Source organism: Pristis pectinata, chromosome 40 (assembly GCF_009764475.1).
Source record: "Pristis pectinata isolate sPriPec2 chromosome 40, sPriPec2.1.pri, whole genome shotgun sequence".
NCBI lineage: Eukaryota > Metazoa > Chordata > Chondrichthyes > Rhinopristiformes > Pristidae > Pristis > Pristis pectinata.
Window position 1 is genome coordinate 7924504 of NC_067443.1, and position 20060 is coordinate 7944563.

The 20060-nt window shown below is 58.1% G+C and overlaps 1 protein-coding gene across 7 annotated transcripts in view; it reads right to left on the bottom strand.

Moving 5' to 3' along the window:
• LOC127587551 (thrombospondin type-1 domain-containing protein 4-like) overlaps positions 1-18996 on the bottom strand; it is a 70003-nt gene extending 51007 nt beyond the window's left edge. Inside the window, exon 1 of one of the 7 annotated variants that reach the window (XM_052045978.1) lies at positions 18875-18996. The gene's annotated coding sequence lies outside the window, so the exon portion shown is untranslated. Of the gene's footprint in view, positions 1-3083; positions 3164-3489; positions 3510-3610; positions 3630-3655; positions 3779-18874 lie in introns of those variants that run through there. The other 6 variants (XM_052045980.1, XM_052045977.1, XM_052045979.1 and 3 more) reach the window with 6 other exon arrangements.
• Positions 18997-20060: the final 1064 nt, after the last annotated feature.

Genomic DNA, 20060 nt, shown 5'->3' on the forward strand with positions numbered 1-20060 from the left:
ATCTGCTTCAGTGATACTGACTGGGTAAAAATGGTCATGGACCCTTGGAGAGAACCCTCCTGTGACACAGGAACATGGCATCTACAGCTCTGCTCGAAAAGTCTGGTAAATTGGTTCATTATTGTCACATGTACTGAGGGAAGGTGAAAAACTTTGTTTTGCATGCCGTCCATACAGACCACTGCATCACATCAGTGCATCGAGGTAGTACGAGGGGAAAACAAGAACAGAATGCAGAATAAAGTGTTACAGTGACAGAGAAAGTGCAGTGCAGGCAGACAATAAGGTGCAAGGTCATAACGAGGTAGGTTGTGAGGTCAAGAGTCCATCTCATCGTACTAGGGGCCGTTCAATAGTCTTATAACAGTGGGTTAGAAGCTGTCCTTGAGCCTGGTGGTATGTGCTTTCAGGCTTTTGTATCTTCTGCCCATTGGGAGGGGGGAGAAGGGAGAATGTCCAGGGTGGGTGGGGTGGGGGTCCTTGGGGTCTCGCCCCACACAACGACTGCGCCTCCAGCAGTGCACAGTCGACACTGGAATGCCAACCTCCGATTTACCGTGAGCCACAGGGATGGCCCAGTGGCACAGTGGGGAGAGCTGCTGCTTCACAGCCCCGGAGACCCCGGTTCGATCCCGACCTCCGGCGCTGTGTGGAGTTTGCACATTCTCCCTGTGATCGTGTGGGTTTCTCCCGGATGCTCTGGTTCCCTCCCACGTCCAGGGTCAGTGGGTTAATTGTCTGCTGTGACTCACACCCCACCCCCCCACCATGTGTGGGTGAGGGGTAGAATCTGGGGGGAGTTGGTGGGAATGTCCTCACATCTCCCAGAGGGTCGCGAAGGGAGGAACCAATAGAGGTATTGAAAGAGAAAGTTCAGGGCACAGAGAGGAGGGCACTGAGGTGACGGGGACCCGGCACAGAGAGGAGGGCACTGAGGGTGAACAGTGGGGCAGGACTGAGGGGCCTCCTGCTCGGAGTATGTGGGGAGAGTGAGCTGGGGTTGGTGCTCGGAGTATGTGGGGGGAGTGGGCTGGGGTTGGTGTAGGATCGGTGTGGATGGTCAGCACACTCAAGTGGGCCGAAGGGCTGTACGACTCTCACCCCAGGCTCCAACCTCAGGAGCTGGACCCAAACCTGCTGCCCACTGACCACCAGGCAAGGAGGAAGAGGCGGCCCCTGAGGACCATCCGCCCCCAGAGGGCCATCAACCCCTTTGACTCTACATTTACAAACCACCTCCCCCCCCCCCCCCCCGGGTTTTGTCTCCCCCACAGGGAAAACCCTTTCACCCCAGTTCACCAGTGTAGTGGCTGGGAACACCTTGTGTCAACCGTGCTCCTCTCTGGGGCAACCAGGACCTTTGGAGAGGCTGCAGAAGAGCTTCACCAGGATTAGAGGGCATGAGCTACAAGGGGAGGTTGGACACACTTGGGTTGTTCTCTCTGGAGCACTGGAGGCTGAGGGGAGACCTGCTCGAGGTTCGTAAGATTATAAGAGGTAGAGATGGAATAGACAGAATCTTCATCCCCAGGGTGAAGTACCAGAAAATGCACATTTAAGGTGATGGGAGAAGGTTTAAAGGAGGAGATGTGTGGGGCAGGTTTTTCACACAGGGAGCGGTGGGTGCCTGGAATGTGCTGCCAGGGGTGGGGGTGGAGGCAGATACGATGGAGGGGTTTAAGAGGCTGTTAGACAGGCCCGTGGATGTGCAGGGAATGGAGGGAGATGGACATTGTGTCGGTAGAAGGGATTAGTTTAGTTAGACATTTAATTACTAGTTAATTAGTTCAGCACAACACAGTGGGCCAAAGGGCCTGTTCCTGTCATGCATTCTACACGATTGAGGTGTTCAACAGGCTGTTGGACAGACACATGAACAGGCGGGGACTGGAGGGAGATGGACCACATGCAGGCGGATGGGATCAGTTTAATTTGGCATCATGGTCAGCACAGACATGTTGGGCTGAAGGGCCTGCTCCCGTACTGTTCTATGTATCCAGAGTGAGGACGAGGGTCACCAGGGGAACGCACATCAGGGAGAGAGATGGAACCTGTGGCTAAAACTGCTCTCCGGGATCCTGGCTCTGCACAGACCCCCTCCCCTTCTCACACCCCCCCACCCCTACCCCCTCCCCCACCCCATACCCAAGAGGGATGAGTTCCCTCCCCTCCGGTCTGACACTCCCTTCCCCAGCTCGGACCTGCCTCTGGGGAGGGGGGGGGGGGTGACGTGGTCTCCCACCCTCACCCATCACCCTTGGACTTTCGGCCCATCTCCCTCCCTGCTGCCCCTGTCTGAGGGGGTTTCCAAACCACTCTTGCCCCCTCCAAAGAAATCCTCAGCAAACCACTCTCCCCCAAGCCATGGAGCTTGTGGGGGGGGGGGTAGTTAAGGCAGATTTGTGGGAGGGGGACATTGTTGTCTGGGCATTCTCTGGAGGGGAGGGGTGTGAGGGGGGAGAGGGGGAGGGGGGAGGGGGGGAGGGGGGAGGAGGGGAGGGGGGAGGAGGGGAGGGGGGAGGGGGGAGGAGGGGAGGGGGGGAGGGGGGAGGAGGGGAGGGGGGGAGGGGGGAAGAGGGGGAGGGGGGAAGAGGGAGAGGGGGGAAGAGGGAGAGGGGGGAGGGGAGAAAACCTTTCCACGTTTACAAAGCACCCGGTACCCGGGCGGGGGTTAACGCGGGGACCCCTGAACAAGGAGGGTGGAGGTTACCCGTGCCGGCCGTTCACCAAGAGCCCCTCAACCCAGTCCCAGCTCCGCACTCCCGGTAACACCCCCCACCCCCCGCCAAAAGCCCCACTTGCAAAACTTCAAACTTAGCAAAGTTTCCGCCCGCCCCCCACCCCGCACCCGACACGTCGGTGGGGGGGGGGGCAGTGATTCTGAGAAAAACCCTCAACCTTCCAGGCTGCCGGAGTGAATGTTTAATCTGCTGTCAACCGGACTGCAGGCGTTTAATCCGCAGTTTTGCGGGTGTCAGAGAGCTGGAAGGGAACGTCTACCCCCACCCCCAGGCACCCCCCACCCCCGCCCCGCAGTTCGGGGCTCCTTTCAGAAAGACAGAACTTTTCTCCGACTTCCTTACCGTTGTGGCTCCCTCCGCTCGGCTCGCAGTCCCCACACACACACTCTCCCCCTCCCTCTCTCTCTCTCTCTGCTACTCCCAGCCCCCGTTGAGGCAGCCTTAACCCCGTGTGTGCCGGCGCGCTCTGCCCAGGGTTAACTCCGTGTGTTCCGGGCCGGCCTGCTCCGCACTCGCATTCCGTTCCGATCACCTGAATGTGTTCTGTCCCTCTCCGTCTGTGAGGTGTGCGGGGTCGGTCAGTGTCCTGGGTCTCACCGTGTCCGTGGTCTCTCCCCCTGTCCGTGTGCGGGGTATCTCCGTGTCCGTGTGCAGAGGTCGGTCCGTGTTCGTGGTCAGTCCATGGTCGCACCATATCTGTGTGCGGGGTCAGTCCGTGTCTGTGGTTGGTCCGTGTCCGTGGTCGCACCGTGTCTGTGTGCAGGGTCAGTTCGTGTCCGTGTGCAGGGCTGCTCCATGTCCGTGTCCTGGGTCGCTCCATGTCCTGGGTCTCTCCGTGTCCGGGGGTCGGTCCGTGTTCATGGTCGCACCCATGTCCGTGGTCATGCGGGGTTGCACCGTGTCCATGGTCGCACCGTATCCGTGTGCGGGGTCATTCTGTGTCCGTGGTTGTTCCATGTCTGTGGTTGCTCCGTCTTCGTGTCCGGGGTTGCTCTGTGTCCGTGTGCGGGGCCGCACCGTGTGCAGAGTCGCTCCTGCCTCCTCTTCCTCCAATCTGGCTCAGGTTTACTCTGGTCTAGCCTGGTTTAGTTTGACCCGAAGTTTATCTCCTGTCTCTCCTTCTTCAGCCAAGAACAACAAACAAGCTGCAGGAACAGCGGGTCGGGCAGCCTCTGTGGAGGGAAGTGGACAGTCTACGTTTCGGGCCGAGACCCTTCAGCTGTTCCCACCGAGTCCCTCCAGCTCCCTGTCTGTTGCACCTGGTCCAGCTTCATCCCCTGGCCTTCCCGGGTCGGCCCGGCCCAGGGTGACCCTGGCCGTCCCGGGTCGGCCCGGCCCAGGGTGACCCTGGCCGTCCCGGGTCGGCCCGGCCCAGGGTGACCCTGGCCGTCCCGGGTCAGACCGGCCCAGGGTGACCCTGGCCGTCCCGGGTCGGCCCGGCCCAGGGTGACCCTGGCCGTCCCGGGTCGGCCCGGCCCAGGGTGACCCTGGCCGTCCCGGGTCAGACCGGCCCAGGGTGACCCTGGCCGTCCCGGCCCAGGGTGGCCCTGGCCGTCCCGGGTCGGCCCGGCCCAGGGTGACCCTGGGTCGGCCTGGGCCAGGTCCGGTCAGACACGGGTTGAGCCCTTCTCCATCCCAAAGCCCCAGATTTATCTCTGGATTGTGCCAGGATGCTTTCCTCCTGCAACCCTGTGACTCACCCCTGTGCTGGGAACGTTCCCAACAGTTCAAGCTGGTTATTTAGACTGAAACAATGCTGCGGGACATGAGAAATGTAAACAGCCGGGATAACAAGATCCCCGGGTGTGATCCACCCCTTCGCTGCCTCTAAGCTGTCCACTACCTCTCCTCTTCTCTCCCTCCCGCATTATTTCATCTGACGTCTCCCAGACCCTGCCTCTCACAGCGCGGCAAATTAATGCAGGAAAACATTCCTCGCTGCCTTTGGGAGGCCCATCAGAGAGGTGTTTTACACCAGGAGATGTCAGGACAGGTGTCTGACAGCTGGGGGAGAGGGAGGTTACACACAGCACATCTGCACAGGTTCAGGGAAGGAATTCCAGAGCTCGGGACCCAAGCAACCGAACAGGAGCAATCAAAGGGTCGGGAAGGGAGGGGTCACAGAGACGGTGGGGGGTTGTAGGGGCTGGAGGGGGTCACAGAGACGGTGGGGGGTTGTAGGGGCTGGAGGGGGTCACAGAGATGGGGGGTGCAGGGGCCAGAGGGGGTCACAGAGATGGGAGTGGGGATAGGGGCCAGAGGGGGTCACAGAGATGGGAGTGGGGATAGGGGCCGGAGAGGGTTACAGAGGATGGGGGGGGGGGGTGGTTGGATGGTGTAGCAGCCGGAGGGAGCTCCTCTTCTTCAGGACGGACCTCGGGGTTCATCCCTTCATGGTCGGGGCCCCAGGCTCCAGAGTTACCTCCCTGAGCCTCCAAACGGTTTGCTCTCCTGGTCACTTGCACTGATACATGCCAGTGGGGAACAGTCCTGTGATAATCGCCCCAGTTCAGCACCCCGCGACATTGTACTGCAGGGAAGATGCTACATTAATGGTATGGTGAATGGAGACAGCTAGTTGCACAGCCTGTCCCCGTCGAGATGGTTATCAGTCTCAGACGGTTCACAGTCCCGACCTCACCATCCCCAAGGAGCAGCTCCCCAAACCCTGGACTGCCAAGTGCAGCCACTGACAACATCGTCCTCCCACCCAAACACTCAGGAAACATTCCAGAGCCATGGGCTGTCCGTCTGGCAACAGCCCCTCCCGCCCACTCTCATTACATATTAACCTCAGCACTTGCTCCACGTCAGGGCCTGAGCAATATCACACACAGGACAGGTACACATTGTGTGCTCAGCGGCAGGAGCCTGCAGCAGCGATACAGACTCAAAATATGGGAGGGAGAGGGAGTGGGTGGGAGGGAGAGGGAGTGGGTGGGAGGGAGAGGGAGAGGGGGAGGGAGTGGGTGGGAGGGAGAGGGAGAGGGAGTGGGTGGGAGGGAGAGGGAGTGGGTGGGAGGGAGAGGGAGAGGGAGTGGGTGGGTGGGAGGGAGAGGGAGAGGGAGTGGGTGGGAGGAGAGGGAGAGGGAGTGGGTGGGAGGGAGAGGGGGAGTGGGTGGGAGGGAGAGGGAGAGGGGGTGGGAGGGAGAGGGAGAGGGGGGTGGAGGGAGGGAGAGGGGGAGGGGGTGGGAGGGAGGGAGAGGGGGAGGGGGTGGGAGGGGAGGGAGAGGGGGCGGGGGTGGGAGGGAGAGGGGAGGGGGTGGGAGGAGGGGGAGGGGAGGGGGTGGGAGGGAGGGAGAGGGAGAGGGGGTGGGAGGGAGGGAGAGGGAGAGGGGGTGGGAGGGAGGGAGAGGTAGAGTGGGGGGGAGGGAGAGGTAGAGTGGGGGGGAGGGAGGGAGAGGTAGAGTGGGAGGGAGAGGTAGAGTGGGGGGGAGGGAGGAGAGGGAGAGGGGGTGGGAGGGAGAGGGAGAGGGGGTGGGAGGGAGAGGGAGAGGGGGTGGGAGGGAGAGGGAGAGGGGGTGGGTGGGAGGGAGAGGGGGTGGGTGGGAGGGAGGGGGAGGGAGAGGAGGGGGAGGGAGAGGGGGTGGGAGGGAGAGGGAGAGGGGGTGGGTGGGAGGGAGAGGGGGTGGGAGGGAGGGGGAGGGGAGGGGGGAGGGAGAGGGGGTGGAGGGAGGGAGAGGGAGAGGGGGTGGGTGGGAGGGAGAGGGAGAGGGGTGGGAGGGAGAGGGGGTGGGTGGGAGGGAGAGGGAGAGGGAGAGGGGGTGGGAGGGAGAGGGAGAGGGGGTGGGAGGGAGAGGGAGAGGGGGTGGGAGGGAGAGAGAGGTAGAGTGGGGGGAGGGAGAGGTAGAGTGGGGGGGAGGGAGAGGGGGTGGGAGGGAGGGAGAGGGGGTGGGAGGGAGAGGGGGTGGGAGGGAGGGAGAGGGGGTGGGAGGGAGGGAGGGAGAGGGGGTGGGTGGGAGGGAGGGAGAGGGGGTGGGTGGGAGGGAGGGAGAGGGGGTGGGAGGGAGGGAGAGGGAGAGGGGGTGGGTGGGAGGGAGAGGGAGAGGGGGTGGGTGGGAGGGAGAGGGAGAGGGGGTGGGTGGGAGGGAGAGGGAGAGGGGTGGGTGGGAGGGAGAGGGAGAGGGGGTGGGAGGGAGAGGGAGAGGGGGTGGGAGGGAGAGGGAGAGGGGGTGGGAGGGAGAGGGAGAGGGGGTGGGAGGGAGAGGGAGGGGGTGGGAGGGAGAGGGAGAGGGAGGGAGGGAGAGGGAGAGAGGGTGGGAGGGAGAGGGAGAGGGGGTGGGAGGGAGAGGGAGAGGGGGTGGGAGGGAGAGGGGGTGGGAGGGAGAGGGAGAGGGGGTGGGAGGAGGGGGAGGGAGAGGGGGTGGGAGGGAGAGGGAGGGAGAGGGAGGGAGGGGGAGGGAGGGAGAGGGAGGGAGGGGGAGGGAGGGAGAGGGTGAGAGGGGGAGGGTGAGAGGGGGAGGGCGAGGGAGAGAGAGGGAGGGAGAGATGGGGAGGGAGAGGGAGGGAGGGGAGGGAGAGAGGGAGGGAGAGGGAGAGAGGGAGAGGGAGGGAGAGGGAGGGAGGGGGAGGGAGGGGGAGGGAGGGGGAGGGAGGGGGAGGGAGGGGGAGGGAGGGGGAGAGGGAGGGAGGGGGAGAGGGAGAGGGGGAGGGAGGGGGGTAGGGGGAGAGGGGGGAGAGGGAGGGAGGGAGGGGGGAGAGGGGGGAGAGAGGGAGAGGGGGGAGGGAGGGGGGGAGAGAGGGAGGGGGGGGAGAGGAGGAGGGAGGGGAGAGGGAGGGAGGGGGAGAGGGAGGGAGGGGGAGAGGGGGGAGAGGGAGGGAGGGGAGAGGGGGGAGAGGGAGGGAGGGGGAGAGGGAGGGAGGGGGAGAGGGGGAGAGGGAGGGAGGGGGAGAGGGGGGAGAGGGAGGGAGGGGGAGAGGGGGAGAGGGAGGGAGGGGGAGAGGGGGAGAGGGAGGGAGGGGGAGAGGGAGGGAGGGGGGAGGGAGGGAGGGGAGAGGGGGGAGGGGGAGAGGGGGGAGAGGGAGGGAGGGGGAGAGGGGGGAGAGGGGGGAGAGGGGGGAGAGGGAGGGAGGGGGAGAGGGGGGAGAGGGAGGGAGGGGGAGAGGGGGGAGAGGGAGGGAGGGGGAGAGAGGGGGGAGGGAGTGAGGGAGGGGGAGAGGGGGGAGAGGGAGGGAGGGGGAGAGGAGGGAGGGGAGAGGGAGGGAGGGGGAGAGGGAGGGAGAGGGAGGGAGGGGGAGAGGGAGGGAGGGGAGAGGGAGGGAGAGGGAGGGAGGGGGAGAGGGAGGGAGGGAGGGGGAGAGGGAGGGAGGGAGGGGGAGAGGGAGGGAGGGGGAGAGGGAGGAGGGAGAGAGGGAGGGAGGGAGAGAGGGAGAGGGAGGGAGGGGGAGAAGGAGGGAGGGAGGGAGGGGGAGAGGGAGAGAGGAGGGAGGAGGGAGGAGGAGGGAGGGGGAGGAAGGTGGAGGGAGGGCGGGGGAGGAGGGAGGTGTGGGGGAGGGGGAGAAGGAGGGAGGGGGGAGAGGGAGGGAGGGGGGAGAGGGAGGGAGGGGAGAGGGAGGGAGGGGGGAGGGGGGAGGGGGGGAGGGGGAGAGGGAGGGGGGAGGGAGGGGGGAGGGGGGAGGGGGGGAGGGGGGGAGGGGGAGAGGGGGGGAGGGGGAGAGGGGGAGAGGGGAGAGGGGGAGAGGGGAGAGGGGGAGAGGGAGGGGGGAGGGAGGGGGAGAGGGGGGAGGGAGGGGGGGAGGGGGGAGGGAGGGGGGGAGGGGGGAGGGAGGGGGGGGAGGGGGGGGGGGGGGGAGGGGGGGAGGGGGGGAGGGGGAGGGGAGAGGGAGGGAGGGGGGGAGAGGGAGGGAGGGGGGGGAGAGGGAGGGAGGGGGGGGGAGAGGGAGGGAGGGGGGAAAGAGGGAGGGGGAGAGGGAGGAGGGGAGGGGGAGAGGGAGGAGGGGGAGAGAGAGGGAGGAGTGGGAGAGAGGGGGGAGGGGAGAGAGGGAGGGAGGGGGGAGGGGGAGAGGGAGGGAGGGGGGGAGGGGAGAGGGAGGGAGGGGGGGAGGGGGAGAGGGAGGGAGGGGGGGAGGGGGAGAGGGAGGGAGGGAGGGAGGGAGGGAGGGGGGGAGAGGGAGGGAGGGGGGGAGGGGGAGAGGGAGGGAGGGGGGGAGGGGGAGAGGAGGGGGGAGGGGGGAGGGGGAGAGGGGGGGAGGGGGGGAGGGAGGGAGGGGGGGAGGGGGAGAGGGAGGGGGGGAGGGGGAGAGGGAGGGGGGGAGGGGGGGGAGGGGGGGAGAGGGGGGGGGAGAGGGGGAGGGAGGGGGGGAGAGGGGGGGGAGAGGGGGAGGGAGGGGGGGAGAGGGGGAGGGAGGGGGGGGAGGGAGGGGGGGAGAGGGGGGGGAGAGGGGGAGGGAGGGGGGGAGAGGGGGAGGGAGGGGGGGAGGGGGAGAGGGGGAGGGGAGAGGGGGAGAGGGGGAGGGGGAGGGGGAGAGGGGGAGGGGGGGAGGGGGAGAGGGGGAGGGGGGGAGGGGGGGAGGGGGGGGAGGGGGAGAGGGGGAGGGAGGGGGGGAGGGGGAGAGGGGGGGAGGGGGAGGGGGGGAGGGGGAGGGGGAGGGGGGGAGGGGGAGGGGGAGGGGGGGAGGGGGGGAGGGGGAGAGGGAGGGGGGGAGGGAGAGAGACGGGAGGGGGGAGAGGGGAGAGAGGGAGAAAGGGAAAGAGACGATGAGAGAGAATGGGGCAGTGATAAGTGAATGAGGGAGAAAATCTGCAACAGAGCAGGAGAAATAGAACGAGAGAGAGAGATTAGGACAGAGCAACAAAGAGAGACAGAGTGATTTGGGCCGTGTGTCAGGGATGGAGAAAGACAGAAACTGCGACAGGGACAGCGAGGGAGACTCAGGCGTAGCGACAGAGAATGAGAGACAGAGCGAGTCACTGGGGTAGAGTAACTGTGGCAGAGATAGAGAGACCAAGTCAGACTGAGCGAGGGCGACTGAGAGAGCAACACAGTCTGGGAGAGAGTGACTGGGTCAGGAGAGCAAGGACAAGAGAATAGAAAAGTGAGCAAGAAAAGCGTGATAGAGAAAAAGAAAGTGTATATTGGGATGTCAAGCAAGGCCAGGCCACGTACAGTGCAGGCAGGGCACTCGGGAACGGTGATGTACAGAGGGACCTCAGGGTTCAGGTCCATAGTTCCCTGAAAGTGGCAACACGGGGAGATAGGGCGGTGCAGAAGGCGTCTGGCACACTTGCCTTCATAGTCTGGGGCACAGAGTATAAAAGTTGGGAAGTAACGCTGCAACTTTACAGAACGCTGGTTAGACAGCACTGGGAGCACCGCGTGCAGTTCTGGTCACCGCTCTGTGGGATGGACGTGGTTGTGCTGGAGAGGGTGCAGAGGAGATTCCACAGAGTGGTGCCTGGATTGGAGAGGTGAGATCGGACAGGCTGGGACTGTTTTCTCTGGAGCGAAGGAAGCCGAGGAGTGACCTGAGAGATGTGTGGAAAGTCACAAGGGGTATAGACAGGAAAAATAGTCAGAATCTTCTTCCCATGGTAGGGGTAACAAAAACTAGTGGGGCAAATTCAAGGTTCCTTATGCAGAGAGCGGCAGATATCGGGAATGCACTGCCGGAGGAGGGAGTGGAGTCACATACAGTCACCACGTTTCAGAGACAGGCAGTTAAGTAGCCAAGCCAATAGAAGGATAAGGACCCAATGGGGTTACTGCAGATGGGTAAAAAGGTCGGCACATACATGGTGGGCCGAAGGGCCTGTTTCTGTGCTGTTCCTCTCTAAACTAAGGGAGAGAGCAGAGGAGGAACTGGGACAGCGTGACAGAGAGAGAGAGAGCGAGAGAAACAGGAGTAGGCCACTTGGCCCCTCAGCCAGCTCCTCCCTTCATCAGCGCCATGGCCGATCTTCTACCTCAGAGCCACTTCCCTGTCCCATCACCAGATCCCTCCATTCCCTTGATCAGACTCCGTGACTGGGCTCACACAGCTCACCGAGGGAGAGAATTCCAAAGATTCACCACCCTCTGACTGAAGAAATCTCTCCTGGGCTCAGTCCTGAGCAGCCGACTCCTTCGTTTGAGATTGTGCCCTCCGCTTCCAGAGTTCTCAGCTGTCCCTGCATCTAACCTGCTGAGTCTTTTACATTTCAATGAGATCCTCTCCAATCTTCTGGAGAATGCAGTCCTAGTTTACTCAAACCTCTTCCGACAGACCCACCACCCCCGGAACCGGCCTGGTGAATCTTCGCTGCACTTCCCTCGATGACACGGATCTCCCTTCTTAGGCAGGGAAACCAAAATTGTGCGCAATACTTCAAGGCCTTATACAATTGCAGGAAGACATCTGTACTCAAAGCCTCTTATAACAACCAACATACCATTTGCCTTCCTAATCGCTTAGTGGACCTGCATATTGGTCTTCAGTAATGTGGAAAAGGACACCCGGGTCCCTTTGAACATCAACACTACCCAATCCCTCACCACTTCACACATTACGTCTACAGAGTGGATACCTTCACATCTTTCCACAACGTACTCCATCTGCCATGTTCCGATCCATTCACTCGGCCTGTCCACTTCCCCACGTTGCTTTATGCCCCCTCCCTACTCCCTTTATAGGAAAAACGACATCAAGCTGGAAAGAACGCAAAGAAGTTTATGAAAATGTTGCCAGGACTCGAGGACCTGAGTTACAGGGAGAGGTTAGGCAGGCTAGGACTTTATTCCTTGGTGTAGGAGACTGAGGGGAGTCCCTATAGAGCTGTATAAAATCATGATGGGCATAGATAGAGTGAATGCACACAGGGAAAGGGAACTGAAAACTAGAGGGCGAGAGGGAAAGGTTTAAAAGGCACCTGAGGGGCAACATCTTCGTGCAGAGGAAGTGGTTGAGGCAGGTACAATAACAACATTTAGAAGACACTTGTACAGGTACATGGATAGGAAAGGTTTGGAGGGATACGGGCCAAATGGGATGAGCTGAAATGGGAATCTTGGTCAGCATGGTGATGCTGCTGCAGGTAAGGTTTTCAGTGCAGCTCTGCACACCTGCAGCTGTGCACACACGACAATAAACCCCACTTTGACTTTGAAATTGAAATTATAACAAGAGTCTGCTGCCTCTGCAGCCACCACCTTCAGAACTTCAGGTTGCAAATCATCAGGATTTAGGAGATTTCAAACTCTCCAGTGCTATTTTTTTGACTAATGCTCAGTTGCTCACTCACCAGACACTTAATTCCCTGACATGAGTGGTTTGTCCTGTTCAGGGAGATGCAGAGTAATTGTTTAATTCCTCTGCCATTTCCTTATCCCTGATATAAATTCTCCTATCTCCGTAAGGGCCCCACATTCGCTCTCATTAGTCATTTCCTTTTATATAAAAACTCTTAGAGTCTATTCTTTATGTTTCTTGCCAGTCGACTCACATTCTCTCTTTAATTTCTTGGTTCTCCTCTGCTGAGTTTAAAAATACTTCCAATCATCGGGCCTACCAAAACTTTTGGCAACTTTATAAAGCTCTTCTTTTGATTTAACATTATCTTTAGTATCTCGTCCTCCACCGATGAAGCACGTTTCCTGTTGGATTTCTGTGCCTTGAGAGGCATTTTGTTTTGCAATCTCTGCGTTATTTAAGCGCTAACATTTGCCTGTCCACTGCCATACCTCTGAATGTGTTTGCCCAACCAGCTATCTCTCCTCGCACAGCTCCACATGTTCCTTTGTTTGTATCAAAGACACAAGTTTCACGTTGAACTGCATCCCTTTCAAACTCTATTCTATCACGTTATGATCACTGTTCCCCAAAGGCTGCTTGGCAACCGTCAATCAACCCCTTTACTTTGCACAAAGCAAGATCCAAAAAGACCTTTTTCCTGAGATGGTTCCTCAACCTATCAATCTACAAAAGTATCTCAAATATAAGATTATGACAGGCGCAGATGGAGTCGACAGCCGGTACCTTATCCCCCAGGGTTGAAATGTCTACTACCAGAGGGCATGCATTTAAGGTGAGAGGGGAAAGTTCGAAGGAGATGTGTGGGGCAAGTTTTTTTTTTACAGAGAGTGGTGGGTGCCTGGAATGTGCTGCCAGGGGTGGTGGTGGAGGCAGATGTGTTAGAGGTGTTTAAGAGGCTCTTAGATTGGCACATGAATGTGCAGAGAATGGAGGGACATGGACATTGTGTAGGCAGAAGGGATTCATTTAGTTAGGCATTTAACTACTAGTTTAATTAGTACAACATTGTGGGCTGAAGGGCCTGTTCCTGTGCTGTACTGTTCTGTGTTCTATTAATAAGTTCCATGTACCTTTTGACAGGAAATTTGATTTGTCCAACCTACATTAGGGATAACGTCCCTGATGATCACAGTTGTAGACACCTCGAAGTTCCCGATTTATGCCATGCCCAGTATTACAACTATTATCTAGTGGTCCGTGAAAACTCCCACCAATGTTTTTATCCTTTGCTAATCCTGCATGATGCAGATAGATTCTAATTCTCCTCCATGACCTGTCAAGATCACTTCTTACTCCTGCTCTCATCTCCCCCTTCGTTAAAGGTGCCTCATCTCCTTCCTCTCTGCCCTTTCTAAACATCCAACACTCTGGGATCTTCCCGGCTTCGGCCTCCCTGCACCCACGTGTCCGCAATAACAATGAGATCATGGAGCTGTACATCTAGCCCACTGAGTCTGTGCTGATCACCAGGCCCAGTGGGTAGAGCCGCTGTCTCCCAGCCCCTGAGACCCGGGTTCGATCCCGAGCTCGGGTGCTGTGCGTGCGCAGAGTTCGCACGTTCCGCCTGGGCTTCCCCCGGGCGCTCCAGTTTCCTCCCACATCCCGAAGACGGTGAAGTCCACAGTAAGTTGTCTAGTGGGTGTAGGAGAGTGGGAGAACTTGGGGGAAGGGGCGATGGTTGATAGGATGGTGGGAAACAAAATAGGATTAGTGCAGATGGTCAGCACGGACAGTGGGCTGAAGGGCCTGCTTGTGCTGTCTCTCTCTGTGACTACAGTGTACACTAGGGGGGAGAGAGGACCAAGCAGGCAGCGATTGAGAGAGAAAGCGGGAGGTCCGCTGACAGAGCACATGGTGGTGGATAAATCTCTCCCTATTTCCCACAGGACACGGCTCTGCTTCGTGAAGTCCTGTCCCATGCTGTGGAACACTGTAGGGCATCTGACAGCTGCGCAGAGTGCCTCAGACACAGGGCTGCCAACCTCATGCCGTGTTTGCAAAGTGATTCCCTGGCAGCCAATTCGCACGCAGTCAGCTTTGTCCCAGCGGTCCGAGATTCCAGACGGGTCCAGCCCAAAATACGAGCTCAGCACCACAGGAAAGGAAGCAGCTTGTAAAAGCAATGGCTGTGATCAGGCGTCAAGTGAACCCAGCCTCCAGTCAAAGGCAGCACATGCCGGCTTGCAACCAATCTGTGCCGATGCCAGGAATCCTGGGTTTAACTTGGGACAGGTGAGAGGGAGAGGAAAAAATTCCTTAGTATCCACAGCACGGAGCAATCCGTGGCACCATTAGGTGGGAAATATTGAGGGGGAGGGGGACTGCGCGCTGTGCACAGCAAGATCCCACAAAGGCCGGTAGTGAGCTGCCGATGCTGGAATAAATCATGGCGGAGGAGATCAGGAACTTCACCAACCGTGACGGGGGGGGGGGGGGAGGGGGAGGGGGAGGAAAGGGCTTTCCTGAACCTTACTCCACAGGTTACAAATCAGACTGAAGGAGGGGGAGGAGGAGGAGGAAGGGGGGGGGAAGGGGGGAGGGCTTTCCCTATTTCACCACAGGTTACAATCAGTTGGAGGAGGAGGGGGAGAGGGGAGAGGAGGGGAAGGGGAGGAGGAGGGTGAGGGGGGAGAGGAGGGGAAGGGGAGGAGGAGGGTGGGGGGGAGAGGGGAGGGGATTGGGAGGGGAGAGGAGGAGGGGGAGAGGAGGAGGGGGAGAGGAGGAGGGGGAGAGGAGGAGGGGGAGAGGAGGAGGGGATTCGGAGGGGAGAGGAGGAGGGAGGGCTTTCAAGCTTATTCCACCACAGGTTATGATCAGTGGAGGAGTGGGGGGGAGGAGGGGAGTGGGAGAGAGGGAGGGAGGAGGCGGGGCAGAGGGGGCGGAGGGGAGAGGGGGAGGGTGAGGGGGAGGTTACGATCAGACTGATGCACTGTGCCACTTGATTCAGAGATATCTCGGTTCCCTCCGTATCCGGGAACCCATCGGTCCCAGCCTTGAAGGTACCCAGCCATAGAGTCGGACAGCACAGAAACAGGCCTTTCGGCCCAACACGTCCATGCTGACCTTTCTGCACATCTACACCTTTCCCATTCCCCGCCTGGCTGGGGAGGGAACTCCGCAGATTCACTGCCTTCTGAGGGAGGAAGTTTCTCATCCTAGTTCCCAGATCATCACACAGACCAGCTTCCCCCCCACTAACCCCATCTACACTTCCCCCTGCCTCGGGAGAGCAGTGAACGTCATCCAGGACCCCTCCCATCCTGGTCATTCTCTCTGAGTCAGAGACCGATACACAGCACAGAACCAGGCCCTTCGGCCCTACTCATCCATGCCCATCAAATGGGACCTCAGCTGGTCCCATTTGCCCGCGTTTGGCCCATATCCCTCCAAGCCCTTCCTATCCATGGACCGTCTAAATGTCTTTTAAATGTCATTATACCCCCCTCAACCACTTCCTCTGGCAGCTCGTTCCTTACACACACCACCTTCTGAGTGAAGCCAGAATGAATCCAGATGATACAGAAGTCTGAGAGCATGCACCAGCAGGCTCAGGGACAGCTTCTGCCCCGCTGATATCAGACTCTTGAACAGACCTCTCAGTCACTGAAGATGAACTCTTGATCTCCCGACTTACCTCGTTGAGGCCCTTGCACTTGTTCACCTGCTCTGCACTTTCTCTGCAACTGTAACACTATATTCTACATTCTGTTTTCTTTCTACTACCTCGATGTACTTACGTATGGAGTGATCTGTCTGAATGGCATGCAAAACAAAGCTTTCCACTGTGTCTCGGTACATGTGAACTGGAATTGGTTTATTACTGTCACATGTACCGATATACAATGAAAAAACGTAGGTTTGCCTGCCATCCTGACAGATCATTTCATCACATCAGTACATTGAGGCAGTACAAGGGAAAAGCAATAACAGAATGCAGAATAAAGTGTCCCAGTTACAGAGAAAGTGCAGTGCAGGCAGACAATCAGGTGCAAGGGCCATGACGAGGCAGATTGAGAGATAATTGATGTATCAGAGGTCCATTCAAGAATCTGATAACAGCAGGATAGAAGCTGTCCCTGAGCCTGGTGGTGCGTGTTCTCAGGCTTTTGTATCTCCTGCCCAATGGGGGGGGGGGGGGGGGGGGTGAGAGAGGATAATGATAATGTGACGATAATAAACCTGTACTGATACCTGAACCTGTGCCCTCAGCCATGACCCCTGTGGTTCTAATCTCTCCTGACTGCCTCTCAGCTCTCACCCCACCAATCCCCTTATAATCAACCAGCCCTCCTCCCAACACACACCTCTCACCCCCTTCCTGGATTAACAAAGAGCCTTGGAACCTGAGGGGGCAGGCAGGACCTCCGTCCTAACGTCTCACTGAAAGACAGCACCTCTGACACTGTGGCACCCGGGCAGTCGGTCTGGACCCAGCCGCAAGTCCGATGAGGGAGGCTCCCTCCCATGTCTGCACCCAGGGGTGCTGGGGAGACACCAGGGGTTAAATCAGTGACAGGAAACAGAAGGTTGACCAGGACTGCATGGCGCCACCCTCACAAGGACGCTGTGCCAAACACTAAAAGGGAAACTGTGTCCTGGCAACAGTACAAGATACGGCAATACTACAATGAGACAACAGAGTTATGGGAATGCAGCGATGACAGATTTTATTTTAAACAAGAGATAGTCAGGGAGTGGTGCAGCAACCCGGTTTCAGAGGCTGCTTGGTCTTGGAATTCTAGGGCCCCCGTTAGGGTAGTACTGAGGAATCTGAGATAAATAGTCAAATGTGAATAAAAAAAGGATTTATTAAAATTCATTAAAGACATCAGGTCCTGAAGATAAACACTCTCCAGGTCTTGCAGTCTTCTGTCAAGCATAGCAAGGATTAGACAGAGAGGAACTCTCCCTCCACACCGTCCCATCACACACTCCCGGGGTCAGACACAGGGTGAAGCTCCCTCCACACCGTCCCGTCACACACTCCCGGGGTCAGACACAGGGTGAAGCTCCCTCCACACCGTCCCGTCACACACTCCCGGGGTCAGACACAGGGTGAAGCTCCCTCCGCACCGTCCCGTCACACACTCCCGGGGTCAGACACAGGGAGGAACCCTCCCTCTACATGGTCCCAGCACACACTCCCGGGGCAGGGACAGCAGGGGTTAGAAGAAACCTCCCTTCTACACTTATACATTTCCTTCAGGCACAAAAACTCAAGAGGGGAAGTGACCCAACTGTGCCCAACATAAGTTAAGGATCCAAAGTATTGGATCCAAAGAGGAGGCATAAAAAACAGCCAGAAAAGATAGCAAGCTCAAGGATCGGGAGCAGTTGAGAATTCATCAAAACCGGTCCAAGTGATCAGTCGTGAGAGCAAACACAGAGCCTGAGAGTAAACTCGCATGGAACATAAAAGTTGATGGTGAAAACCTCTCCGGTTTCCTCCCACATTCCAAAGGCATACGGGTTAGGAGCTGTGGGCATGCTATGTTGGTGTCGGAAGCGTGGCAACACTTGCGGGCTGCCCCCAGCACATTCTCAGTAACACAAAAATACACATTTCAACATGTGTTCCAATGTACATGTGACTAATAAATAAATATCTTATCAGAAAACTTGAATGAAAACAAATACAGACAGAAATGGGAAGTAACTATAACGGGGAACAGGAACGGCAGAGGGTTTAAACCAATATTAAGGTTCTGTCTTCAATGAAACAGACACAAATAATGAAGTAAAAAAACAGAAAGCGCTGGAAATCCTCAGCAGGTTAGTGTGGGAGAGGAACAGACGCAACACTTTGGGGGGGGAAGACCCTCCGTCAGAACTGGGAAGGAGCCAGAAGCAGTTCATTGAGTTGCAGGGAGGGCGGGGGAAGGGGAAGTGGGGGGGATGTCTGATGGAACCGGGGTGACCATGGGGATAAGCTGCAAACAAGGTGATCTGGTCACCAGGTGAGTGAACATAGAACGTAGAACACTACAGCACAGTACAGGCCCTTCAGCCCACAATGTTGTGCTGACATTTTATCCTGCTCTAAGATCCATCTAACCTTTCCCTCCTATCATTCATGTGCCTATCTAAGAGTCTCTGAAATGTCCCTAATGTATCTGCCCCCACAACCTCTGCTGGCAGTGTGTTCCACGCACCCACCACTCTCTGTGTAAAAAAACTTACCCCTGACATCCCCCTTATACCTCCCTCCAATCACCTTAAAATTATGCCTCCTTGTGTTAGCCATTATTGCCCTGGGAAAAAGTCTCTGACTGTCCACTCGATCTATGCCTCTTATCATCTTGTACACCTCTATCAGATCCTATCTAGAGCAGGATAAAATGTCAGCACAACATTGTGGGCTGAAGGGCCTGTACTGTGCTGTAGTGTTCTATCAGATCCCCTCTCATCCTCCTTCTCTCCAAAGAGAAAAGCCCGAGCTCGCTCAACCTATCCTCATAAGATGTGCTCTCCAATCCAGGCAGCATCCTGGTAAATCTCCTCTGCACCCTCTCTAAAGCTTCCACACCCTTCCTATAATCAGGCGACCAGAACTGAACACAAGTGTGGTCCAACCAGAGTTCTATAGAGCTGCAACGTCACCTCACCGCTCTCGAACTCAATACCCCAACAAATGAAGGCCAACACTCCATACGCCTTCTTAACAACCCTATCGACCTGTGTGGCAAACTCGAGGGATCTATAGACATGGACCCCAAGATCCCTCTGTTCCTCCACACTGCTCATTACCAAGTGTTAGCAGTTGGTGGGATTGTAGGCCAGAGGAAACAAAGAGCAGGAAGACTTGCCTGGCTGGGCACATCCCCCAGTCCCAGAGGAAGACAAAGAGGAAAGGAGGACAAAGCTGCTGAGCCAATGTCCCAGGTGGTGCAGGTGGATGAAGTTACCTGATGCCGTGGAGTGCAGAGGGCTGCAGTGTTGCTCGGACGGAAGGGGAGCTGCTGCTCCTCGGGCGTGCGTTGGGCCTCACAGTGAAGGAGACCACGGAGCGACGGGCTAGGGGTGGCAGGCAGCAGGAAGCTCACGGATCCAACGTGCTCCAGCGGATCAGTCGCCCAATTGGTCTCTGCTGAACGCGAAGGATCCAAGAGCCTGCAAGGCAGTGAAGGAAATTAGTGTTTGTTAAAAACGTGCTGGAGAATGGGACTGAAAGGCAATAAATCCCCAGGACCCGGTAGTCTGACAGAGAGGAGCAGACATTGATTTCGAAAGGACTGAGAGGGAAAGTGGGCAGCGACAGAGCGATTAGCCTCTCACCCGCAGCAGGGGAAGTGCCAGGGCCCATTGTAAATGATGTGATGACAGGACACTCAGAAAATATCACAGGGATTAGACAAAGTCAACACAGTTAATGGAAAGGAAATCGTGTTTGACAAGCGTACTGAGGATGAAAATACTGGACCAGATATGGTCGATGCGGTCTGTTTGGATTTTCAGATGCCTTTGCAGAAGTCCCAATTAAGAGGTCACCGTGAAACATTCAAGCAGAGGGGACGGGGGGGTAACAGACCCGCTTGGAGTAAAGGCTGGTTGACCGACAGAGCGCAGGAACGGATGGAGTAACGCGCAGAGCAGCTGGAGGAACTCAGTGGGTCGGACAGCACCTGTGGAGGGAAATGGACAGTCGACGTTTCGTGTCGAGACCCTTCAGCAGGACTGGAAAGGAAGAGGGGAGAGAGGCGCTGTAACAAGGTGGAAGGGGAGGGGGTGGAGCGGGAGCTGGAGGGTGATAGGTGGATCCAGGTGAGGGCAGGGGGAGGTGGGAATGAGGGTCCTCTTCAGGTTGGAGAGCAGTGAGTAGTTGGGTACTGCAGGGACAGTGACGCCATACGCATCATTAATGTGGGCGAGGGAACAGTCATCTGGGTTGCACTTTGTGCTGTGAGGAGAACACGCAGCTGATTCAGACGAGTGGAGTGAGTGGAGAAATACATGCAGAATAGCAACATTTAAAACCATCCAGACAGGTACATGGATAGGAGGGGTTTAGAGGACTCTGGGCCAAACATGGGTAGACGGGCAACACAGTCAGCATGGAGGAGTGGGGCCGAAGGGCCTGTTTCCATGCTGTGT